Source organism: Rhinatrema bivittatum, chromosome 2, assembly GCF_901001135.1.
Source record: "Rhinatrema bivittatum chromosome 2, aRhiBiv1.1, whole genome shotgun sequence".
Taxonomy (NCBI): domain Eukaryota; kingdom Metazoa; phylum Chordata; class Amphibia; order Gymnophiona; family Rhinatrematidae; genus Rhinatrema; species Rhinatrema bivittatum.
Genome location: NC_042616.1, coordinates 72,711,340 through 72,733,590, shown reverse-complemented (window position 1 = coordinate 72,733,590; position 22,251 = coordinate 72,711,340).

Genomic DNA, 22,251 nt, shown 5'->3' with positions numbered 1-22,251 from the left:
AACATTTTAATTATGGGATTTTTTTTATTAATCAAATGTTTTGAAATATTTTATCAGTGATGGGAAATTTTGGATATTCAACTTGTTAACTGGTTTGGAATATTTATTCTTTTTATGACTATGATTTTACTATGACGATTGGTGATATCTTGATTTTATTATTTACGGTAATATTTTATGAAGAATGGTAATGTTTCTGTTTTTCCAATGTTGTTCTGCTTATTGAGGCTGGCTTGTTGTGGGTTTCAGTTCAGTTCTTCTCTGCATGCTTCTATTTATGCTTTCTGGTCTATTTAGTCTGTATTTGGTCAGGGTGTGTGACCGAGGTGAGGTATTCTAATACCATATAATTTATCTATATCGATCAATAGCTGACTGTTTTTTTTCTGTTTTTATAATAGAAGGTGTATTGGTGTTATAGGTCTTGGGGTAATATGTGTAGTGATGACTTTTCATAGATAAGGTTGTTACTGTTTGAGTGCTGGCAGTTAGAGTTGTTTTGGTATGGGAGATTTGCTATATTGTTATGGTAATTCAATTTATTCATGACTTTCTGAAGGCCAAGCCCACATGTAGCACATATTACAAAAAGTCTAATTCCATAGGAGTTCAAAGTGTCTTTTTTGCAATGTTTTCTAGTTCACACCACAGCAGTGCACCAGGGTCTTACCCACTCTTCAGCCTTCTTCTCCTACCCCACATTTCATGCCTCTCAGTCCATCTTACATGCCCCCACGCATAGCCCCACTCAATTGCTGAGTCCTTTTTTCTCCACTTATCTCCTTTCCCCTATATCCAATCTCAGTCCTTGCACCCTCAAATCCCAAAGTCTCTACTTTCTTCCTCACGCCAAACCTCCCCCCCCCCCCCCCCCCCCCCCCCCCATTTCCTCCCAATCTGTGGGATCCCATTTTCTCTTCTTTCAAACCACCCAGCCACCAAATCTGGGAGTGCCCCCTGTTGGGAACATCAACTCTTAACAATGTAAAAGGGAGGGAAGGTTCTTATGTATGTTAGTGTATATTGAACTAATGCACATGTAAAATGATAATAATGTAAAATGTTTACCTCTTTTTCTGTTTAGTGCTTATCGCTTGTAATTGGGCAAGGGGGTTGAATTGATATCATAAACCACTTCTTATTTCTCTCTTTTCCTGTTTGTGATTTCGCAGGTTTCTTTTCTGATATGCCCTGCATCTGTAATGCAGCTTCTAATGCAGGGCTTCCTGTAAGCAAGTTTAGGGATGCAGGGACCTGCCTGCTACAGGACACTTCCAATTATCCTCCCACCTTACTTCATGATCATAAGTCAGGAAAAGACCATGTATTCTCTTCAGAAACAGACTTTTATTTATCAGATTTGGCAGGATATAGCACTAAGAAAATAGCAATTCCTGTCTCTAACATCCTGGCCACTAAGCAGCAATTTTCCCTAAAGAAAGTTCTGTATCATGGGTGGTTTCACACAAGCCATAAACCTTAGCCTGCTTAATATATTAACAGTTATAACTAACTTACTTACCCCTGATCCCAGCTTCAGGCAATAAGAACATAAGAACATTAGATATCACTCTTTTTTTTTTTTTTATCTCTGAAGCAGATGGTGGCTGGAGGTCTGGAGAATGTGGGCAGGGGGGAGGCTTGCTTCCTGGGCCTTGGTTCTGGCAGATCAGGCAGGTGGTCCCAGAAGGAGACTTGCCAGGATACCTGGGCTTGCTCTCGCACCTCACTGCCTCAGACTCCATGTCACTCTCCACATGTGAGCAGGGTGTCTCCTCTCTCTAGTCTCCTGTCCCAAACTCTTGGCCATATCTAGTCTTCTCCCTCCTCATTAGCAGGGATGCTGGTCTACTTCAGGTTCCCCTTTCTTTTTTTTCAGGATTCCCTTCTCTGGTTTCAGGGTTTTTCTCTGGATTTGCTCCCTTCTTCTTCTTTGCCCCCTGTCTTATACTTTCCAGCTGATAAATATGCATAAGCTCATGCATAATCACATGGTGGGTGGAGAGTCTTTGCCACATTGTTGCTTTTCTTCCTCCTTCCCATTACTTTGGGGGGGGGGAGAACTTCCACATCTATATGCCAAGCTGTATGCCAGTGTTTTTCTCCATCTCCGACTGCCCCCCCCCCCCCCCTCCCACCAATGGTGGGGGTCTTTCTGACCTGTGGACTCACATTGGCTCATCCCTGACTTCTGGCTTATGAGCTTAGGTCATATTGTCCTTCTGTCTGCTTTTTTTTTTAAACAGGCACAACCTTTAGTGTATCAGGGAAAAAGTTCTTTTTCCACTGAGCTGTGACAGTGCTTTTGGGGCCTGTCAGCACACTGACCTATACGTTTCTTGGCTATTATGATTCATATTTGGTGATTCAGTGGTAAAACATAAGATATCTCCCTACATTCCCAAACCTGTCCTGGGGAAGCCAAGGCCAGTTAGGTTTTCAGGACATGCTCAATGAATATGTATGAAAAGTTTCCATATACCAAATCTCCATGATATGCAAACTTCTCATGAATATTCATTGTCCCCACTCCCTCCCTCCTTAATCTGAGAAATCTAGGATTCCCCAACCATGAAATATGGGAATCCTAACTCCCCCCCCCCCCCCCCCCCCCCATCTATTCCTCCCTGTGACTATAATAATATGAAAATTTGCCATACTGGGTTAGACTGAGGGTCCACAAAGCCCAGCATCCTGTCTCCAACAGTGGCCAATCTAGGATTTAAGTAACTGCCAAATACCCAAACTGTAATTAAATTCCATGCTACTAATGCCAGTAGTAATCATGGACTATGCATTAAGAGGCCGATGCAATACTGGCGCACGTAAAATGGGGACTCATGACTGAGTGCCTGCTCTCCTAGTGTGTGCCAATCCACCTCTCCCGGGCTGCCCGATTTAATATTTAAATTAGCTGCTGCAGTAAAAAGAAGGCATTAGGGGACATTGTGCATCTCTAGAGCCTCCTCGGCATCAGGTGCCCAGGAAAGGTGGCTGTCAGTGCATCCGTTTTCTTCCACTACCAGCACAATATACACCCACAATATATGTGGCTTGGACTGTGTATATTGTGGATGTATATTGGGTGCCCAGAAATGTTTTTTTGCAATATTTTTCTTTTAACTGATTCCACTTTCTATGTGGTCCCTCCTAAGTAGGAGGGATCACAGAAAGCAGGAATTTGGGGTTTTTACAATGAGCCCTTGAGGGAGTAAAATTTGCTGCATTGCAAGGGCGCGTTGGCCGTGTGGGAAATTTTTTGTGACATGGAGATTAGCTAATAGCCTCATATACATGTACTTTACAAGTGATGAGTGCTATTAGCTACATGCTTGATTGGACGCGCTAATCCTTGTTTTGCATCGGGGGATATGGACACATGTCCAATCGCATGTTGAGCCGTTCGCTGGCCTCAGAGCACAGTATTGCATCAGCCTGTAAGTCAATTTGATTAATAGCAGTTTATGGCTTCTCTTCCAGGAACTTATCTAAACCTTTTTAAAACTAAGCTAAGCTAACTACTTTAACCATATCCTCTGGCATTGAATTCCAGAGCTTAATTGTGCGTTAAGAGGGAAGACATTTTCTCCAGTTTGATTTAAATGTGCTACTGGCTAATTTCATGGAGTGCCCCCTATTCCTTGTATTATCTGAAAGAGTAAATAACCGATTCACATTTACCCAATCTATTCTAGTCCTCTCATGATTTTAAAGATCTCTATCATATTCCTCCTAAGCTGTCTTTTTTTCCAAGATGAACAGCCCCACCCTTTTTAGGTTTTCTTCATTAGGGGGCTGTTCCATCCCCTTTATCATTTTGGTTGCCATTTTCTCCCAAGTTCCTGATCTATTGCCATCCCACCTCCCCAGGACCTGTAGGGTTTTTTTTTTTGTTGTTTTTTTTTCTGAGCTTGCCCCCTGCTTGCCTTTTTCTCCCCCTCACTTCCTTCCTCCATTCCCAGTCTGTTTACAATCCAGCTATTCCTCCTTCCATGGCACTGATGTCTCTTCTGTGCCTGCAAGATTCAATAAGCCACTCTGCAAACTGTACGGCTCTGTATAATCTACTGAGCCCCGTGCAATTCAGATGGTGAATCTTTGAACCGTGTGTCCACAGTGGGAGATGCCAGCACCATGAAAGGAGGCATGGCTGGTTTACAAGCAGGCGGAGTATGGAGGAGAGTGGAAGAAAAAGGCAGACAGGAGCAGCCACAGAAACAAACTTAGTCCAGAAAGGAAGGGAGAGAAGCACTTGGACTCAGGGCACTGATGTTTTTGTGCAGAAAGGAGCTCACCATGCCAGCTGTCCCACCATGAAATGGTACGCTCCTCTCCTACTCCCAACCCAACATCCTAGGCTAGAGCCATCCAGTGTAGAGCCCGAGGGATCACCACATTCGTATTAAAGAAAAATAGAATGGAGGCAGCACAGTAACTGCCCCCACAGAGAAGCAAAAAGCTAGCTCCAGCCCTGGTTAGTCCACTCAGTCAATTTTGAAAGGCTTTGATTTAGCTGGTGAAGTGCTTACTTACCTGGCTGGATACATTTTGAATATTGACGGTAAAAAAGATGATCTGCCCTTTTATGAAACCTACTCCAGCAAACCCTCTACTCAGCGCTCATCCCACAACGAGGTTTGTCATGGGGGTCTCTCTTTCCCACATTTTTTTTTGTCTCCTGCACCATGCAGTTGGCCCCTTAATGTTGCTGAGCTGGTAAACAGTGATTGGAGCAGAAGTGGGGTGGCAGCTTTTCTGACGCCGGACACTGTTGTACCTGTTCCTGTATATGAGCCCCAGGACATATATTTTCTCTTTTAAGTGTTTGGGTTTTTTTAATGTGGTCAAAGGTAATCGCTGACCACCTGTTCGTGCTGCGACCCCCGCACATTTCAGTTTTGCTGCCGCTACCAAAAATACTCCAGCTCACCTCCTTGGCAAGCTGGCATCCCGATGCTCCCCCTCTTCAGCACTCTTCACCAAAACAGCTGATCAGCAGGAGCTGTCATCTCCACTGCAGCCTGGTAATTCCTCAGTCCGCTCTTACAATCTAACAGTTGATCAAGGTGGGAAGTAAAAAAAATAAAATAAAACCCCATTCTTGGCTCCAGCATGGCCTAGATAGCCTGGTGCAGGCCTCTTAAAGGGGCAAGCACCTCCACTGCTCCCAAAGAAAAATTAATGTGAATAATCATGACAACATGAAAAGGCAATTTATGAAATGTAAAGCATGGGCTGGTAATAAACACCAAAAAGCTCAGGACACCATGCCATCCAAACCTATCAACAGGAGCTGTAGTAAGAGAGGGACGTATTTGTATTCCTCAGGACAAGCCTTCCCAAATCTATCCTGGGGGAACCCACAAGCAGTCGAGCTTTCAGGATTTCCACAATGAATATGCAACGGAATGTATGCAAATTCATCACATGAATATTCATTGCAGATATCCTGAAAACCCAGTTGACTGTGGGGTCCCCAGGACAGGTTTGGGAAACACTGTCTTAAAATCATTTTCTCTGCCACGTATTAATAAGTTCCACCATCCACACTACTAAAACCGACACCCATTCTCACAAGCTGAACAGTACTGTTCAGCAATAGTAGATTAATAAACAGAGAGTGCACATTCCTTAATCCCAGTACATCCTTTTTCTTAAAGTTCTGCCAAACAACCAACAGTTGCCCGTGAGTCTGACCCATCCACAAGAATAAAACTAATTAAAGAAATGGCTTCATTAGATTGTTGCATATTGATAGCAATCTTAGCTAAATCCAGCTAGGACTGGATATTATTTGTACAATTTCTTTGCTTAAAGCAACTAGAAGAGAATACAGTAGCTACTTCTTCTGCTCCAATCCATCATTTTCTGTGATACTACTAGACTTACTCAGTGCTGTATGGATATATGAGCTGATGCTTTTTCCCTGACATCCTTCTGACCCCCTTAATCTTCAGAGGTGCTTTACAGATAGCAGCAGCTGCACCAGGTCTCAGTTTCAAACTGCAAATGGTTATCTGTCAGACGGACACCTGCCCCTGAAATACACCTGAGAATTCTATGAGAGTGTAACCTATTCATATAGAGCTGCAAGGCTTTCCTTCATTTCTCTTTAGCCCTACAGGCTTGCTGCAGATTAGTTCTTGAATGTGTTCTCAAACATGTTGATTTTATTCTGTCTGGAACAAAAGGTGCCTACCAGGGATGTGCAGCCAGAAAATTTTCATTTTCTTCTGCAGTTCATTTCACTTTTTTTTTTTTCCATTCGTTTTGTGTGATTTTTTTTGTTTTGTTTTTGTTAAATTTTTGTTTTTATTTCGTGTAGACGAAATAAAAATACGCATACTAAATTAAAATACAAAACAGGAAATGTCAGCAGAAAAAGACCCAGGTGGTCCATCCAGTTATCCAGCAACTTCTTGTTGTATATATATATATATATATATATATATATATATATATATATATATATATATATATATATTATTATGATAATTGTTGCTCTGTTCAAGCTACCCCAGTCACCATGGGGCGTCCCTTTCTTTGTTTCTATCATTCAGCCATCAGGAACCCTCGGGGTTTATGCCATGCCCTTTTCAATCGCATTACCGTAGTTGTCCTCGCTTCCTCTACTAGGAAGGCATTCCATGCATCCACCGCTCTTTCCATAAAGAAATACTTCCTGTCTTTGGTTCTGACTTTGATCCCTTAGAGCCAGAGCCAGTGCATGGGTATTAGGCACCCTAGGTGAACCTTCTGCCTTGCGCCCAGCCCCAACCTCATTCACTCACGCACTTAGGGGTAGATTTTCAAAGGGTTATGTGCGTAGGTTACAAGCGTAACCCCCGAAAACCTACCCCAAATGCCCCCTGCGCACGCCGAGCCTATCTTGCATAGGCTGCCAGCACGCGTAAAGCCCCGGGATGCGCATAAGTCCCGGGGCTTTCCTGGGGGGGTGTCGGAGGCGTGTCACGGCCGGCGCATCATCGGGGGCATGTCAGGGGTGTGTCAGGGGTGTGTCGGGGCGTGTTGGGGGCGTGTCACGGCCGGCACATCTTCGGGGGCATTCCAGTGGCATGGCCACGGCCTCCAGACCAGCCCCCGGACCGGACCATGGCGCGCCGGCAGTGGGCCCGGCACGCGCAACTTACGCTACTTGCGCAAAAAAGGTAGGGGGGTTTAGATAGGGCTGGGGGGTGGTGGAAGGAAAGTTCCCTCCGAGGCCGCTCCGATTTCGGAGCGGCCTCGGAGGGAATGGAGGCAGGCTGCGCGGCTCGGTATTAAAGTCTGTATCATTTCACCCGTTTCTCATCTCCTTGAGTATATACATATTTAGGTCCTGCAATCTCATTTCATAACTTTTTTAGTTCAGATTCCACATCATTTTGGTCTCCTTTCTCTGGGCTGTTTCCATCCTGTCTCTGTCCTTTTTGAGATATGGTCTCCAGAACTGAACATAGTACTCCAGATGAGGCCTCATCAATGACCTAAACGGGCAGAATGATATCTTTTTTCCTGCTGGATATGCCTACTTTCAGGCCAATGCAATATCAGTGCAAGTAAAATGGGCACTCATGATTGAGCGCCCGCTCTCCTAATGTGCGCTGATCCACCTCTGCCAGGCACCCGATTTAATATTTAAATGTTCTTCTGTGATAAAAAGGAGATACTAGAGGAAATTGTGCATTCCTAGCCCCTCCTCAGCATCGGGCACCCAGAATAGGTGGCTGTCAGTGCGGGTTAGGAAAACAGGCACTCGGTTATATAAGCATAAGAACATAAGAACATAAGAAATTGCCATGCTGGGTCAGACCAAGGGTCCATCAAGCCCAGCATCCTGTTTCCAACAGAGGCCAAACCAGGCCACAAGAACCTGGCAATTACCCAAACACCTAGAAGATCCCATGCTACTGATGCAATTAATAGCAGTGACTATTCCCTAAGTAAACTTGATTAATAGCAGTTAATGGACTTCTCTTCCAAGAACTTATCCAAACCTTTTTTGAACCCAGCTACACTAACTGCACTAACCACATCCTCTGGCAACAAATTCCAGAGATTTATTGTGCGTTGAGTGAAAAAGAATTTTCTCCGATTAGTCTTAAATGTGCTACTTGCTAACTTCATGGAATGCCCCCTAGTCCTTCTATTATTCGAAAGTGTAAATAACCGAGTCACATCTACTCGTTCAAGACCTCTCATGATCTTAAAGACCTCTATGATATCCCCCCTCAGCCGTCTCTTCTCCAAGCTGAACAGCCCTAACCTCTTCAGCCTTTCCTCATAGGGGAGCTGTTCCATCCCCTTTATCATTTTGGTTGCCCTTCTCTGTACCTTCTCCATTGCAACTATATCTTTTTTGAGATACGGCGACCAGAATTGTACACAGTATTCAAGGTGTGGTCTCACCATGGAGCGATATAGAGGCATTATGACATTTTCCGTTTTATTAACCATTCCCTTCCATTTTCCTATCCTGACCACTGGTGACATTTTACATTTATTTATTTAATTATTCCCTTACTCCTTTTTTCGGTTCCTCTGACTTAATATCACCGCACTATTAAGTCAGAGGAACTACAGAAAAGCAATATTTTCTGCTTTTCTGTTAACTTTAGGGGCTCCTCAAGAATTAATGCCTGCTCCAGGTCAGGGCTTCAGGTGCACTTTTGTTTTTGGCATAAATGGGTAATAGCTAATATCCTCATCCTCGTGAATTTACATGTCATGAGCACTATTAGCTATGCGCTGGTTTGGACACGCATTTTGGATGTGCTAATCCCCTTATTGCATAAAGGGTTTTGGACGCATGTCCCAGCGTGTGTAAAGCCATGCACTTGGCTGAGTGCATTATACTGTATCAGCCTGTTTATGTAGCCCAGCATCCCTCACACACAGGGGCAGAAGCCAAGCATCATAAAGGGATGACAGGCCATGGGGTCCGGGGAAAGTCTGCATCTTCCAGTCTCATATTTCTGGAAGAACATACATTACATGAATCCCTGCAAAAAGCAAGAGTCCCTGCAGACTTCTACAATAGTGGGAAAAAATACTGAACTGGGACATACCACCCCCAGGAATGGAAACCGGATGATACACCTGAGAGCAAAGACATGAGCTGGAATGAACAGACTCACAGGATACTATTACTAACATAAATAAAAAAAAGAGCCAGCTCCAAGAACATGTTAAGATGAAAGTTGTCCATTGTGATTCACTCAATCACACCGGTAATATTTTCAGTCATTCAAGCTAACAGATTTCAAAACAGTGGGGGAATGCAAAGTCATGCAGGTTTGTAAATTTCATCAGCCGCATCTGACATGGTCAAGGCAGCTACAAGTTCTAGCCAGATAGACTTGGGAAAGTCAGTGCTTAGATAATATTATGTGGGATCTACTACACTACTGCTGCACTGTTTTGGTATTTTTAGACATAGATCCCCAGACCACAGGACAGATATATTGGGCCAGATTTTAAAAGGGTTACGTGCATAAGTTATGCGCGTAACCCTTTTAAAAACCCCTTGCACGTGACGAGCCTATTTTGCATAGGTTCGGCAGCGCGCGCAAGCCCCGGGACACACATAAGTCCCAGGGCTTCACTAGGGGGGCGTGTTGGGGTGTGTGTCAGGGGGTGTTCCGGGGGGGCGTGTCGGGGGTGTGGTGCCGGCCCGGGGGCATTTTGGGGGCATGGCTGAGGCCTCCGAAATGGGTCCCGGGCTGGGGAATCGCGCGCCAGCAGCCCGCTGGCGCAGGCATAACTTTTAAAACACAGGTAGGGGGTTTAGATAGGGCTGGGGGGTGGGTTAGGTAGGGGAAGGGAGGGGAAGGTGCGGGGGGGGGGGGGATGGAAGGAAAGTTCCCTCCGAGGGCCGCTCCGCTATTAGAGTCCATTACATTCAAGTACTGTAGGTATTTCACCCAGACTCCTGCTCCTGATACTGCATCAACACTTGGTATGTTTTTTATTTTTTTTAAAAAAGTCATGCCTGATGATCACTCTTTAAACGTGATGATTTTGCCACATTTGTCACTCCTTTTTTGCATATTTTATTTTAGTGAATACAGCAAATATTTTGCTGATTTAGGATGTGGTCATTTTCTCCAGTCTGGCATGATACTGGGCTAAACTTTTCGCCTTTTAGTGATTAGTCACTGCAATGTCTTTAAGTGAATATTTAGGTCTGAAGTGCAGTACTTTCTGTTCAATGTCTGCTGCACTGTCCTTTCTTAGGACTTGTCATCTTGGTGATCTCATCAGATGTGACCCTGTTTTCCTCTAGATGAGGCCAGAGCTAGTGCCAAGGCTGATGAAATTCACTGAGACACTAAGTCCTGGGAAAGGAAAGAAGATAATGATTTTTGTGTGTAACATCTACAGACAAAAAATACCCCTCGACACAGACGGATGCTGCTCTGTCAAAGCTTGTGCAAGGCAGGATTCATTTAAATGAGATTTTGGACGGACTATGGATGTCTTGTATTTTAAAGAGATAGAGAAACAAAAAAATCAGGCAATATGTGCCACTAACTAGTGCTTATTATATACAGCAAAAATGCACTCTAAAAACAATAGGACAAAAACACTCATGGGATAAAGTACCTTCAGTGCAAATTAAAAGTGAATCTGTTATGTTAAATCTTTATTCATGTACATATACACAATTAAAATATTGTTACTCTCTCATAGTAAAGAATAATGTAAAACGAATACAAATCTGCACTAATGACCCCTAAGGCTACATATACAAACAACAACTAAATTAAATAGGAATGATAGTTGAACAATATTGTGTCTCTCCAAGCAAGGTTGCAGTGTCAGCTAGTTTATGCACAATTGTTACTCTTCTAAAGAACATGATAACCATGTCTCACAGTCTTAGCATTATGAGTAGTATTACATTGTGACAATACAGTAACTAATTTAACCACATGAAACCATTTGCTTTTGATACAGTATACAGAGTTTTGTGATCCAATGTTACATGTTATAGTAGTATATAAACAGCAAAACTCAGAAATAATATTTCTTTTGAAAATAATGTTGCAAACACCCTCTGTCTACAAGAAAACGCATGAGACTAGATGTCTATTGATGAATCACAGAGTTAACAAACAGCTTGTTGCTGCACGCAATACTATTTATTAATGGAGTACTAACAAAGAATCCCTTTAAAGGAGGTGTTCCTGTAGGGTATGATGTTATAAGGTCCTGATAAGGTCCTTGTTTCGACAAACTGGTTTCCTCAGGGGAGAATCCTGAGGAATTGGACACCCATGAATGCTTTTCAAGCTCCACCCATGCCACAGCTGGAGGAGCTGCAGTTAGAACTAGCAGGCCGATACAGAAAGAAATGCGGAAGAGCGTGTGTCCTGGGCGTGCAATCCAGTAATTAAAAATATGCTAATTAGGACCCGCAGTAAAAGGAGGCGCTAGGGACACTAGCACGTCCCTAGCACCTCCTTTTTGACAGGAGCGGTGGCTGTCAGCGGGTTTGACAGCCGACACTCAATTTTGCTGGCATCGGTTCTCGAGCCCGCTGACAGCCACAGGTTCGGAAACCGGATGCCGGCAAAATTAAGCATCCAGTTTTCAACCCATGAGCCGCGGGCTGATTTTAAATTTTTTTTTAATTTTAAATTATTTTTTTACTTTTCGGACCTCAGACTTAATATCGCCATGATATTAACTCAGAAGGTGTACAGAAAAGCAGTTTTTACAGCTTTTCTGTACACTTTTCCGGTGCTGGCAGAAATTAACGCCTACCTTTGGGTAGGCGCTAATTTCTGAAAGTAAAATGTGCGGCTTGGCTGCACATTTTACTTGCTGTATCGCGCAGGAATGACTAATAGGGCCATCAACATGCATTTGCATGTTGCGGGTGCTATTATTTTCAGGGGGGTTGGACGCGCATTTTCGATGCACTATTACTCCTTACTGAATAAGGGGTAAAGCTAGCGTGTTGAAAACGCACGGCCAAACGCGGGTTGTACTTCTGAAAACGCCACATATGCTTGATAAACCACATATGCTTGATAAACCAGTTAAAGTTAAATATAGCGTTTAACAGGGGGGAATTCCTCAAACTATAAATGGCTTTGTCAGGGAGAACTTGTGCCAACAACTCTGGTACAGAATTTCAAAAGCAAGAGAAATAGCACAGTAGCTTCTTGCGCTGTTTCAATCCCGCGCTTAATGGGTCAATCTTCATTAATGATTTGAATGTGTGTATGCAGATGCCTTCCTCCCGCAACTGCCTGGCCCCCCAGGAACTAAACGTATAGTCACAATGTAATACTACTCATAATGCTAAGACTGTGAGACATGGTTTTCATGTTCTTTGGAGGAGTAACAATTGTGCATAAACTAGCTGACGCTGCAACCTTGCTTTGAGAGACACAATATTGTTCAACTATCATTCCTATTTAATTTAGGTTTTGTTTGTATATGTAGCCTTAGGGCTCATTAGTGCAGATTTGTATTAGTTTTATATTATTCTTTACTGTCGGGCTGATTCAGTAAAGTCCACGGGAGAGCGGGCGATTCAGTATTTAAATGAGGCCCAGCGGTAGAAACAGGCAAAAGGAGGCGCTAAGGACACTGTCGAGCCCGCTGACAGCCACGGGCTCAGAATCCGTACGCCGGCAAAATTGAGCATCCGGTTTTCGACCCGACAGCCGCCTGCCCATTTAAAAATTTTTTTTTTACTTTTTTTACCCTTCAGGACCTCCGACAATATCGCCATGATATTAAGTCGGAGGTCCCTTATTAAGTTTTCGGCCCCTTACTGAATAAGGGGTAAGGGAAAACGCGCGTCCAATGGCGGGTTAATAGTGCACTCTGTCGGAGCGCACTGTACTGTATCGGCCCAACACGGGAGAGAGTACCAATATTTTAATTGTATATATGTACATGGATAAAGATTTAATATAACAGATTCACTGTTAATTTGCACTGAAGATACTTTATCCCATAAGTGCTTTTGTCCCACTCTTTTTAGAGTGCATTTTTACACTCTATTCAGCAAAAAAAAAAATAATGGGGTAGATTTTAAAGGGAGCGCGTGGCCTACATGTGCACGCGCTATCTGGCGTGCACACATGTATACCCAATTTTAAGTTATAAAATCAGGGGTCGGCATGCTCCCTTCCCCCGTTCCCTACCCACTAACCTGACCTTCCCAACCTTTCCCCTAACCTTTCCCCACCAGCCCTACTCTAACCCCCCCCCCCCCCCAAAAAATGTTTATCTTACTTTTTTGCCTGCCTCTGGGCAGGCGCAAATTGTGCGCACCAGCAGCCTGCCAGCACACGATCCTCCGACCCTGCCCCCGGACCACCCCGCCCCTTTTTGCAAACCCCGGGACTTACATGCGTCCCGGGGCTTTACGCGCATCGCCAGGCCTTTTTAAAAGTTATATAAAAGTTACAATCAGTGTTTTTGAGGGACTGATCATTATAAAACCATTGATATCTAACTGAGCATGCACATACATTATGGAAGAGATCTGATTTGCAATTTTCACTCCATTTATGTAGTTATATTTTTTTTTTTCACAAATTGTGGTGATATGATATTTCAAGGGGGAGTTTCAGGTCTGTATTCCAAATTCATGTCCTGATGCTCACCCTGAGGTGCAAAGGATTTGATTTCACCGAATCCCATATCTTAGAGAATTTTGTAGTGAAAGGTTTGTTAGGTTGAAAATATTTTATTCATGATTTTTTTTTTTAAATGCAGCTCAGAAACTCAATGTATCTCTTACAAATTATATTCACACCCTTTTCATATCTTTGTTGATCAGCCTCATTCGCCATTTCTCAGTCCCTCTTCTAAGTTTTATTACAATTTTTTGTTATAATCTCCATAGCCACCGTGAATTTGGAAGCATTTGTAAAACAAAAAAAAACAAAAAATTCAGCCTCCTCATATTCATTGGGCCTGATATTCAAAGCATGTCCAGCACTATTTAACCAGATTTGCAGGACTTATGTGGCTAAGTATGCGCCTGCATTCAGTGGCCATTGCTTAGCCATATAAGTCCCTTTATACACCTAAAAATTACATGCACAAAAAGTGGGCGCGAACTGGGAAGATCAGGGGCAGAGCAAGTTATCCATATAATATCATGATCAATATTCAAAGTTAGCCAGATAAGTTTACATCTATGTTTAGATGCCCCATAGAGAAGGTCTAAACTTAACCAGGTAGACTTAAAGGTAGATTTTTTTAAAAAACGTGCGCATGTCCAGGTTGCCGGCACCCGCACATAGATGCAGCTATTTTATAACATGCGCGCGTCGGCACACACATGTTATAAAATATGGGTCCCCCGCGCACATGTGCGCCGGATTTTCATGTCCGTGCACGCGTGTACAGGTGGGTGGGCCTGCTCCGCGTGTGGAGGCAACACAATCGGGCCTCTCCCAGTTCCCTCCCAGTCCGCTCTAATTAAGGAGCAGACTGAGAGGGAATCTTCCCATCCCTAACCCTACTCATCCTCCTTCTTCACCTCTCCTCCCGGACCCCTGAACTAACCCTAACCTTCCCCATTTTTTTTATTTTTATACTTACTTCTGCTCCCGAGAAATAGCATATACTCTGCGCGCCGGCCGGCCGGCTGCTGGGGCGTGCTTCCCCGGGACAGCAGCTAATGGCAGTGTCCTGACCCACTCCAGGGTCCACCCCTTTTGTAGGGCCCCGGCACTTCTATGCGTAACAGGGGATACACGCGTGGCCGGGCCCGTTCTAAAATGTGCACTGTGTGTGCCACACGCATAGCCCCTGGTTTTTTATGTGCTCGGCCCTTTTAAAATTGGCCCTCAAGCCAGCAAAGTGTTCACAAATAAATGTATATTCAGCGGCTTTACCATGCCGCTGAATATACATCATAATTTAGCCAGATTAGCTCAGACTGGCCCAAGTTACTTACATGGACAGCTTTGAATATCTACCCCCTTTGAAGTTTGAATTTTTAATCACATTTCTTTCATGCAGGTCACGTCAACTTCTTGGAAACTGTTGTATCACTGCTTGCTTTATAGGGTTGTAATTGTCACTCTATGTCTATGAGGTCAACCCAGTGCTTTATCAGAGGGTTAATTATACCACTGCTCTTTAGGATTGCTTTCTAAGTTTCTTTTTTTGCATGTTTTAATTAGATGTTACTTTATGACAAGGAAATGACAAGCTCTTTTCAGCTGCTTTTAGTCATTTCTCAACAATTTTAGCAGTTCATACACACGCACACACACACACACACAGTTCTTGTTCAATATGTCATACATGACCTTCAAGGATTACAGTAGTACGGTAGCAACAGAAAATCTATTCTAAGATGCAAAAATGTAATTATTTAACTTAACTAAGCTGTGTGCTAATCATCTATGTCTCTCTCTCTCCACCTACTGGCATTTAAGGAAACCCTGTAAGTGGTGTGTTTAAACACGAATTGCTATTTAGGAATTATTCTACAAAGTAATAATACCTTACGGGTACGTTGTGCCCATTCATCTGGCTCTCTGTAATGCAGGATCCCCGTCAAAACCACGGTACCTACAGTGCTCTGGTTTGAAGCACACAAAGTATTAAGTTTAGACGCACACATCCTGAAGTTTCAGAATGGTGGGGGCCAACAAGTCAGGTGCAGAAAACTTATAAAGTTAGTTACCAGTGTGGTACATATGGATTTGCAGACCAACAACCGGTTCTAGGACTCCACAAGAGCCTAAAAGCCACATGGTCATTGTTACAGTGGCAGGGATACCACAGCATGGGATGAGACGTTGCATGCTAGTGGGGAAGCACCACTGAAACTGGGCTGCAGGAAAATATGCTCTGAAGACAAATACAATAGCATTGGGAGTCGTGAGGGAAACAGACAATAAATAGTAGAAAAATGCCACCCTTTGACACTTACGCAGTCAGTTTTCCTATACTTTCTGTTCTTGTCAGATTGCTTTAAGAATCCTTTCAGCATTTGTGAGATGCTGAGCAAGAACAGCAAAGTACTGTGTGTGCAGTGGGTCAGTAAGTCAGGGTGCTTAGGTAGTGTGGTTTAAAGAAAACCACAGAATGGATTCTTATGGTGCTTCAATTTTCCCCAAATATGCATATTTATTATTGACTTTGCAAAACAGATTCCTGTGTAACCTTCTGTCTGGGTGATTAGTCACGTGTGGCTGGCCTGTGTACCTGCTGACTTATTCAATAAAGTCAGCACGTTCCCTTCCTTGGGGTTGCCATATAGCTCCAACTCTAGAGGTCAATGCTGAGCCAGTCCTGGTTTTTCAGTTCTTGCCTGCATGTTCAAGCGCTGATTTCTTAAGATTTTGGAACTGCAAATCTATGCCTGAAATGAAAGTGGAGTGGGGGTACAATCACAAATCAACTCTAAAATTATCATAGCCATGCCCCCTTTCTTTACATAGGCAAAATTTATGTGCACTTGAGGTAACTGAGGAGCACTTTAGTATGCATGATGCATGTCTAATTAGTTTTGTGTTTTTACCTGGTCAAGATACTTGTTCATATTGTTGCTAGTTTAAAAATATTTGAGCTATTCTTTGAACTGCAACATTGTATCTCTTTGTGTGTACTTGAGTTCATTGCCCTAACTATTGTATCCAATGTATTGAACTTGTATCATAATTGACATAAAAATTTCTGTTGTTTTAGTGAGTAAAACAAAAACATTTTTTTTGTTTAGTCACATGTGTTCCTCCAAATTTGTTTGTACAAGTCTTATCTTACAAATGTATGCACATTATGGTATGTATTATCTGAAGTCTGTTGGTTTTAATTAATTCTAATTAAGATTTTTCTAATAATTGTTTTTATTCATAATTAGTGCTTTTCTCCCCCTTTAGCTGGTTTTTTATACGTGTGTGTGTGTGTGTGTGTGTGTGTGTGTGTATATAGAGAGAGAGAGAGAGAAGCCTTTTTTTGAACAGGTCTCCAATTTTTCATTATCATGTATACCTTCAAGGCAGGGGCTAGAATTTAGACCTCCAGTCGGTTTTTATGAATTGTTGATCTATTCTTATCAGCTTGCTCTCATTTTTTTTTATCTGTTTCACTCTCGTTTACACATTTCACACTGTTCTCTGGGCCAGGGGTTCCTCCTGAGGAAGCCTTAATTGGTGAAACAAGGGCCTTGTTAGGGATTTTACATAAAACCCAGGAAACCACATATTGGTTTCATACTGTGTGAATGTGAGTATGTATGGGAAGGTGGACACTTTGATAAGGGTTTTCAATGATTCTGGTTTGAGATACTGAGTGTCATTCACCATTAATGTTAGCTCTTCTGTGATTACTGAGGAGTTCAAAATAGCCATTACACATTTGTGTTACTTTTGATACATTGTGCAAAATTCATGTGTACATATTTTCTGAAGATTACATAAGAATATAAGATATGCCATACTGGGTCAGACCAATGGTCCATCAAGCCCAGTATCCTGTTTCTAACAGTGGCCAATTCAAGTCACAAGTACCTGGCAAGTACCTAAACATTAGATAGATCACAAACTACTATTGCTTATTAATTACCGTAATAGCAGTTTATGGATTTTTCCTCTAGGAATTTATCCAAACCTTTTTTAACCCAGTAACACTAACTGCAGTAACCACATCCTCTAACAATGAATTCCAGAGTTTAAGTATGTGCTGAGTGAAAAATAATTTTCTTTGATTTGTTTTAAATGAGCTACTTGCTAACTTCATGGAGTGCCCCCTGGTCCTTCTATTATTTGAGAGAGTAAATAACCGATTTACATTAACTTGTTCAAGTCCTTTCTGTTGCACTGGAAGGTGGACCCTTGGCCTGGTGCAGGATTGATAGGCTCCCTGGTCGGACCCAGAGAGCGCCAGCCCCCAGGAGGCGGAGCACAGGAAGAGACAGAGACTAGCTGGAGCTTCACCAATAGCAACCCGGGGTTTCCTCAGGTTGAGCCCCCTGGTCTTAGGTGGGCCTTGCAGGATCTCTGAGAGACTGCTTTTCTGTGCACCTTCTGACTTAATATCATGGCGATATTAAGTCGGAGGTCCCGAAGAGTAAAAAAAGTAAAAAAAAAAAATTAAAATGGGCTGGCGGTTGTCGGGCCGAAAACCCGATGCTCAATTTTGCCGGCGTCCGGTTTCCGAGCCCGTGGCTGTCAACGGGCTCGAGAACCGACGCCGGCAAAATTGAGCGTCAGCTGTCAAACCCACTGACAGCCGCCGCTCCGGGCTTAAAGGAGGCGCTATGGACGCGCTAGTGTCCTTTGTGCTTCCTTTTGCCTGTTTCTACCGCACCACCTAATTTAAATACTGAATCACGTGCACCGGTGAGTGGCCGGTGCGTGCACCAGGATAGCAGGCATTCATCCGCTCTCCCACGGACTTTACTGAATCGGCCTGTATGTTATTTTGAAAACAATAAATTTGGTCATATGTTTTCATGATGCCTGAAACAGAAATAAGGGATATAATTATTAAGCTATTCAGTCCACACCAAGCCCCAGTTAATAATGAGCAAGTTCTTGACCAATTTGTTTCATTTTATTTGAAATTGTATTCCTCTGAAGCTAATGGTAGTATCTAAGATATTGTTGCTTTTCTGGCTCCTTTGATAGGTCCTTCTCTAAACAAGGAGCAGTGGGGTTTGAAGCAACTATACTAGCAGATGAAATTCTTCACACTTTTAGTTTTCTGAGTAGTCTTAAATCATCAGGGGAAGAAAGATAGCCTTGATTTTATTGTAAACCACTTTGATTGATTGTGTATTTTAAAGGGTGTTAAACACATCTAATGAACTAAACTCAGAGGCAATGTTTTCCACTCTCATGTGGAAGAACTCCAGTTCAACTCCTGAGTTGCATCTGGCACGATCTGGATTTGCTAAGTCTGGGAATACTGCAGAGACAGCATTTACAGTCCCCACCCCGACTCTCCAGGGAATTATGGTCATTTTTAAGGGTGACACCTAGTGGCCGGATTCAAGGCCCACGATTGCAGGGTTCCAGGTGGAGCCCTGGTATACGGACCCTGGTCCAGGACCATCATTACAATGACCAGACTAGGAATGGTGTTATAAAATAGGGCAAAATAAATCCCTGTCTAATTGCAAATGAAGGCTCATGGCATCGGATCCCAGCCCTGATTCTGACTGAGCTGGAAGCCAAAATGAGCAAGAGAAAACTGTTGAGTCAAACAGAAAAAAAAAACCAGTGGCTGAAAAATGTTCAGTAGAGTTTTACCAAGCTACTAGTTCCCAATTTATTCCTGAATTTAAATTTATATTAAGTTTTTACTTAATGGTAAAAGAAGAAGGGACATTTTCAGAAGCTTTGATTGTGGTTTTAAAGAAATGGCGTAGGGACTCATTATTTACACAAAATTCTAGACCTGTTTCATTGATTATGGTTGATTGTAAAATATATGCTAATGTTATGCAACTTAGTCTAAATAAAGTATTGAGAAATTGATTTACAAGAATCAAAATAATTGTATTAAAGGTCAATTCTCTTCTAACACATGACTATTTTATAATTTATTTACTCTTTCTAAATCAATGGACATTTTTGTGTTTGCTACTTTTCGAAGACTTCATTTGATTGAATGGAGGTATTTATTTACTATTTTGGAATGGCTTGTTTTTTTGGGGGGGGATTATTTGAATATGATTCAGATTCTATATAGCACTAAATAATACAAAAGGCAATAAAATAAAGAGTGAAATCTACAAAAATCAAATAGCAAACCCAATCACTCTAAAAGTTAAAGCATAAAGATATCTGTACTTAAATAAGCAAAGTGATGATGTGTATACCCATCATATCTCTAGCCTCTGGCTACACATCAGTTTCATCTTACATCTAACTTAGGGCAAGTAATTATAATCATAGGTCATATTTATATGAATGTATTTTTTTTCAATGTTTATATGTCTATATAAATAAAACCCACTTATGTAGAGGACTAAAAGAAAGGGAGCAGTAAGCTATGAGTGTGAAGGTCCCACAATGGTCATGAACTCAAAGAAGCAGCCAAACGTGGATATAAAGTGTCTCAACACTGGTTCAGCATTTCAAAATAAATATTTTTACATCAGGGGCATAACTATTCAAACAATCACGGTTTTTGGTGCTGCCACTGAATTTCAGAGATAGTGAAATCTTAGTATAAAAGTGCAATCATTCATAGATAGAGTTCTTGTCACACTGTCAATAAGGGGTGTCCTCAATTTTCCTGCAGATAAACATTTAATCTTAAAAAAATAACTAGGTGCTTAAACATTTAAGAAAACACAGTGTTGCAATATATGCAGCTTAATTTCAGTGTGTAACAATGTGTTCTCTAAATGCTAGACATTGTTCTCTTAGCATGCTGCCTTGAATAGCATGGATGTTTATAAGGGGACATCAAGATGCAGAGATATTCAGTAACTAATTAAAAGATACCAGACCTGTAGTTATTCTCTGCTCAGGCACATAAAAAGAGAGTTCCTGACTGCTAGAAAAGTGCGACTCAATATGCTCTCATTCTTGTGCTAGCAACTGTGGGTTAATCATGCCACCATTTTTAAATGGACAGTAGCTGGCGGCTTAGCTGTCAAGCAAGGGCACGATTCCCATGTTTGTGAAAAGCAAATAATATAGTCAGAGCAATAAAGGAAAAACGTGCCTATAGTGTGACTTTTCAAATGGTGCCATGCTGTTTAAATAAATAAAAAATATTCCGTTCTCTTAAGCATTGTATCAGAATCAGCTCCCCGTGGTGGTGGCAAGATCTGCTGCAAAAGCTCCATTTAATTTGTACAAACGTACAGCCATTCAATAAAACATTTTGTAGCATGGGTGCCTGGCAGCTTTTGAGTGTCGAAACAACTATGATGTTCAATTCATCTCACCCGTATGGGACAACTTGTGTGGCCTATGTAAGTCAAGGAACAGGGGCATTGCATTACATAGTTGACTGATTTTGAGATACAATAAGTATGATCCGTCAGCCTTATCCTTACTCCTGTGATAGAACGACTCCAGATCCTGTACAGCCTTTCCACAGCTTAGTTGATAATTAATAATTAGTTATCATAATCTTTTCAACAGAAAGAAGGCATATGGTAGGGTTTTCTTTTAACACCCCCTCCTTTTATATCCACCTTTTAAACCCTTAGTGATCACAATGCATCAAACTAATCTAATTTAGGGGGAAATTATCTAAATAATGCAGGTAGTTGCAAAGTTCCCTTTCACCCCTTCTTCCAGGAACAGGGTACCCAGACAACAGCAAACAACCAACGGTTTTATGATTTACTGATATCTTTATGACTTTTAGAAAAAATTAACTGGGTAGGAACAATGATATTAAATCTGTAAAGAAAAGGCAGAAAGTATTGGAAGGCAAACAATAACAAAAGACATTTATACTTCTTATTATCCGTAGACTCTGCACCCCAGCCCTTAAAGGGGAAGTAGGAATTTTTCTTTCCCTCTGAAAACTGCCTGGGGGGAAAAATGCCAGCACAAATTGCCAACTGCTTTTTTTTTTCTGTGGATAGATTTTCCTGAAAATAATATGTGCACTTTTGAAAATGCAAAACCATGTACATAATTGCGCCCTCCCCCACCCTAAATTCACCTCTGAGGCCATCTACTTTTCCCATGGGTTACAGGATGCATATTGTCAATCACTGCATGCACTTCTAACCACAAGCCGGTTAGGCCAATTTTCAGATGGCCCAATTTACCCAAGAGATAAGAAAGAAGAGGAAAGAGAAGAGCCTTGGGGAAGCTGTTTAACAGAGTGTGGCAGAGAGCTGGGCTGGAAACAGGAGATGGCCTGCAGTAAGGATTCTCCCCTCTCCCCTCCAGCCACCAGGAGATAGCCTGCACAAGAAAACAGAGATCCGCAGGAGCCGTGGATACAGGAGCTGGATGTTTGCTCATAACCATCACCAGACACAGCTAAGCTAAAAAGCTATAACTGCTCTCTGAGGCAGCAGAGAGAAAAAAAAGACAAAGTTTCTTCTACCCTTCTTCTCTGCCTTTTTATTGCAGCATCCATTCAGTACCAGTAACTGCTACATTATCTCCTTATGTGTGCTGTCGTTTAAACATGGTTGAGTGTTTCTGAATGATTAGAAGGCCTCCCTTGGTGCCCCAAATCCTGCTACTTGGTGGGGAGTCCAATCCATCTCCCCTAGCTGAGCAAATATAATTCTGGTGTTTTTCTCTGAGAGTTCAACACTAATCAACTTATAGC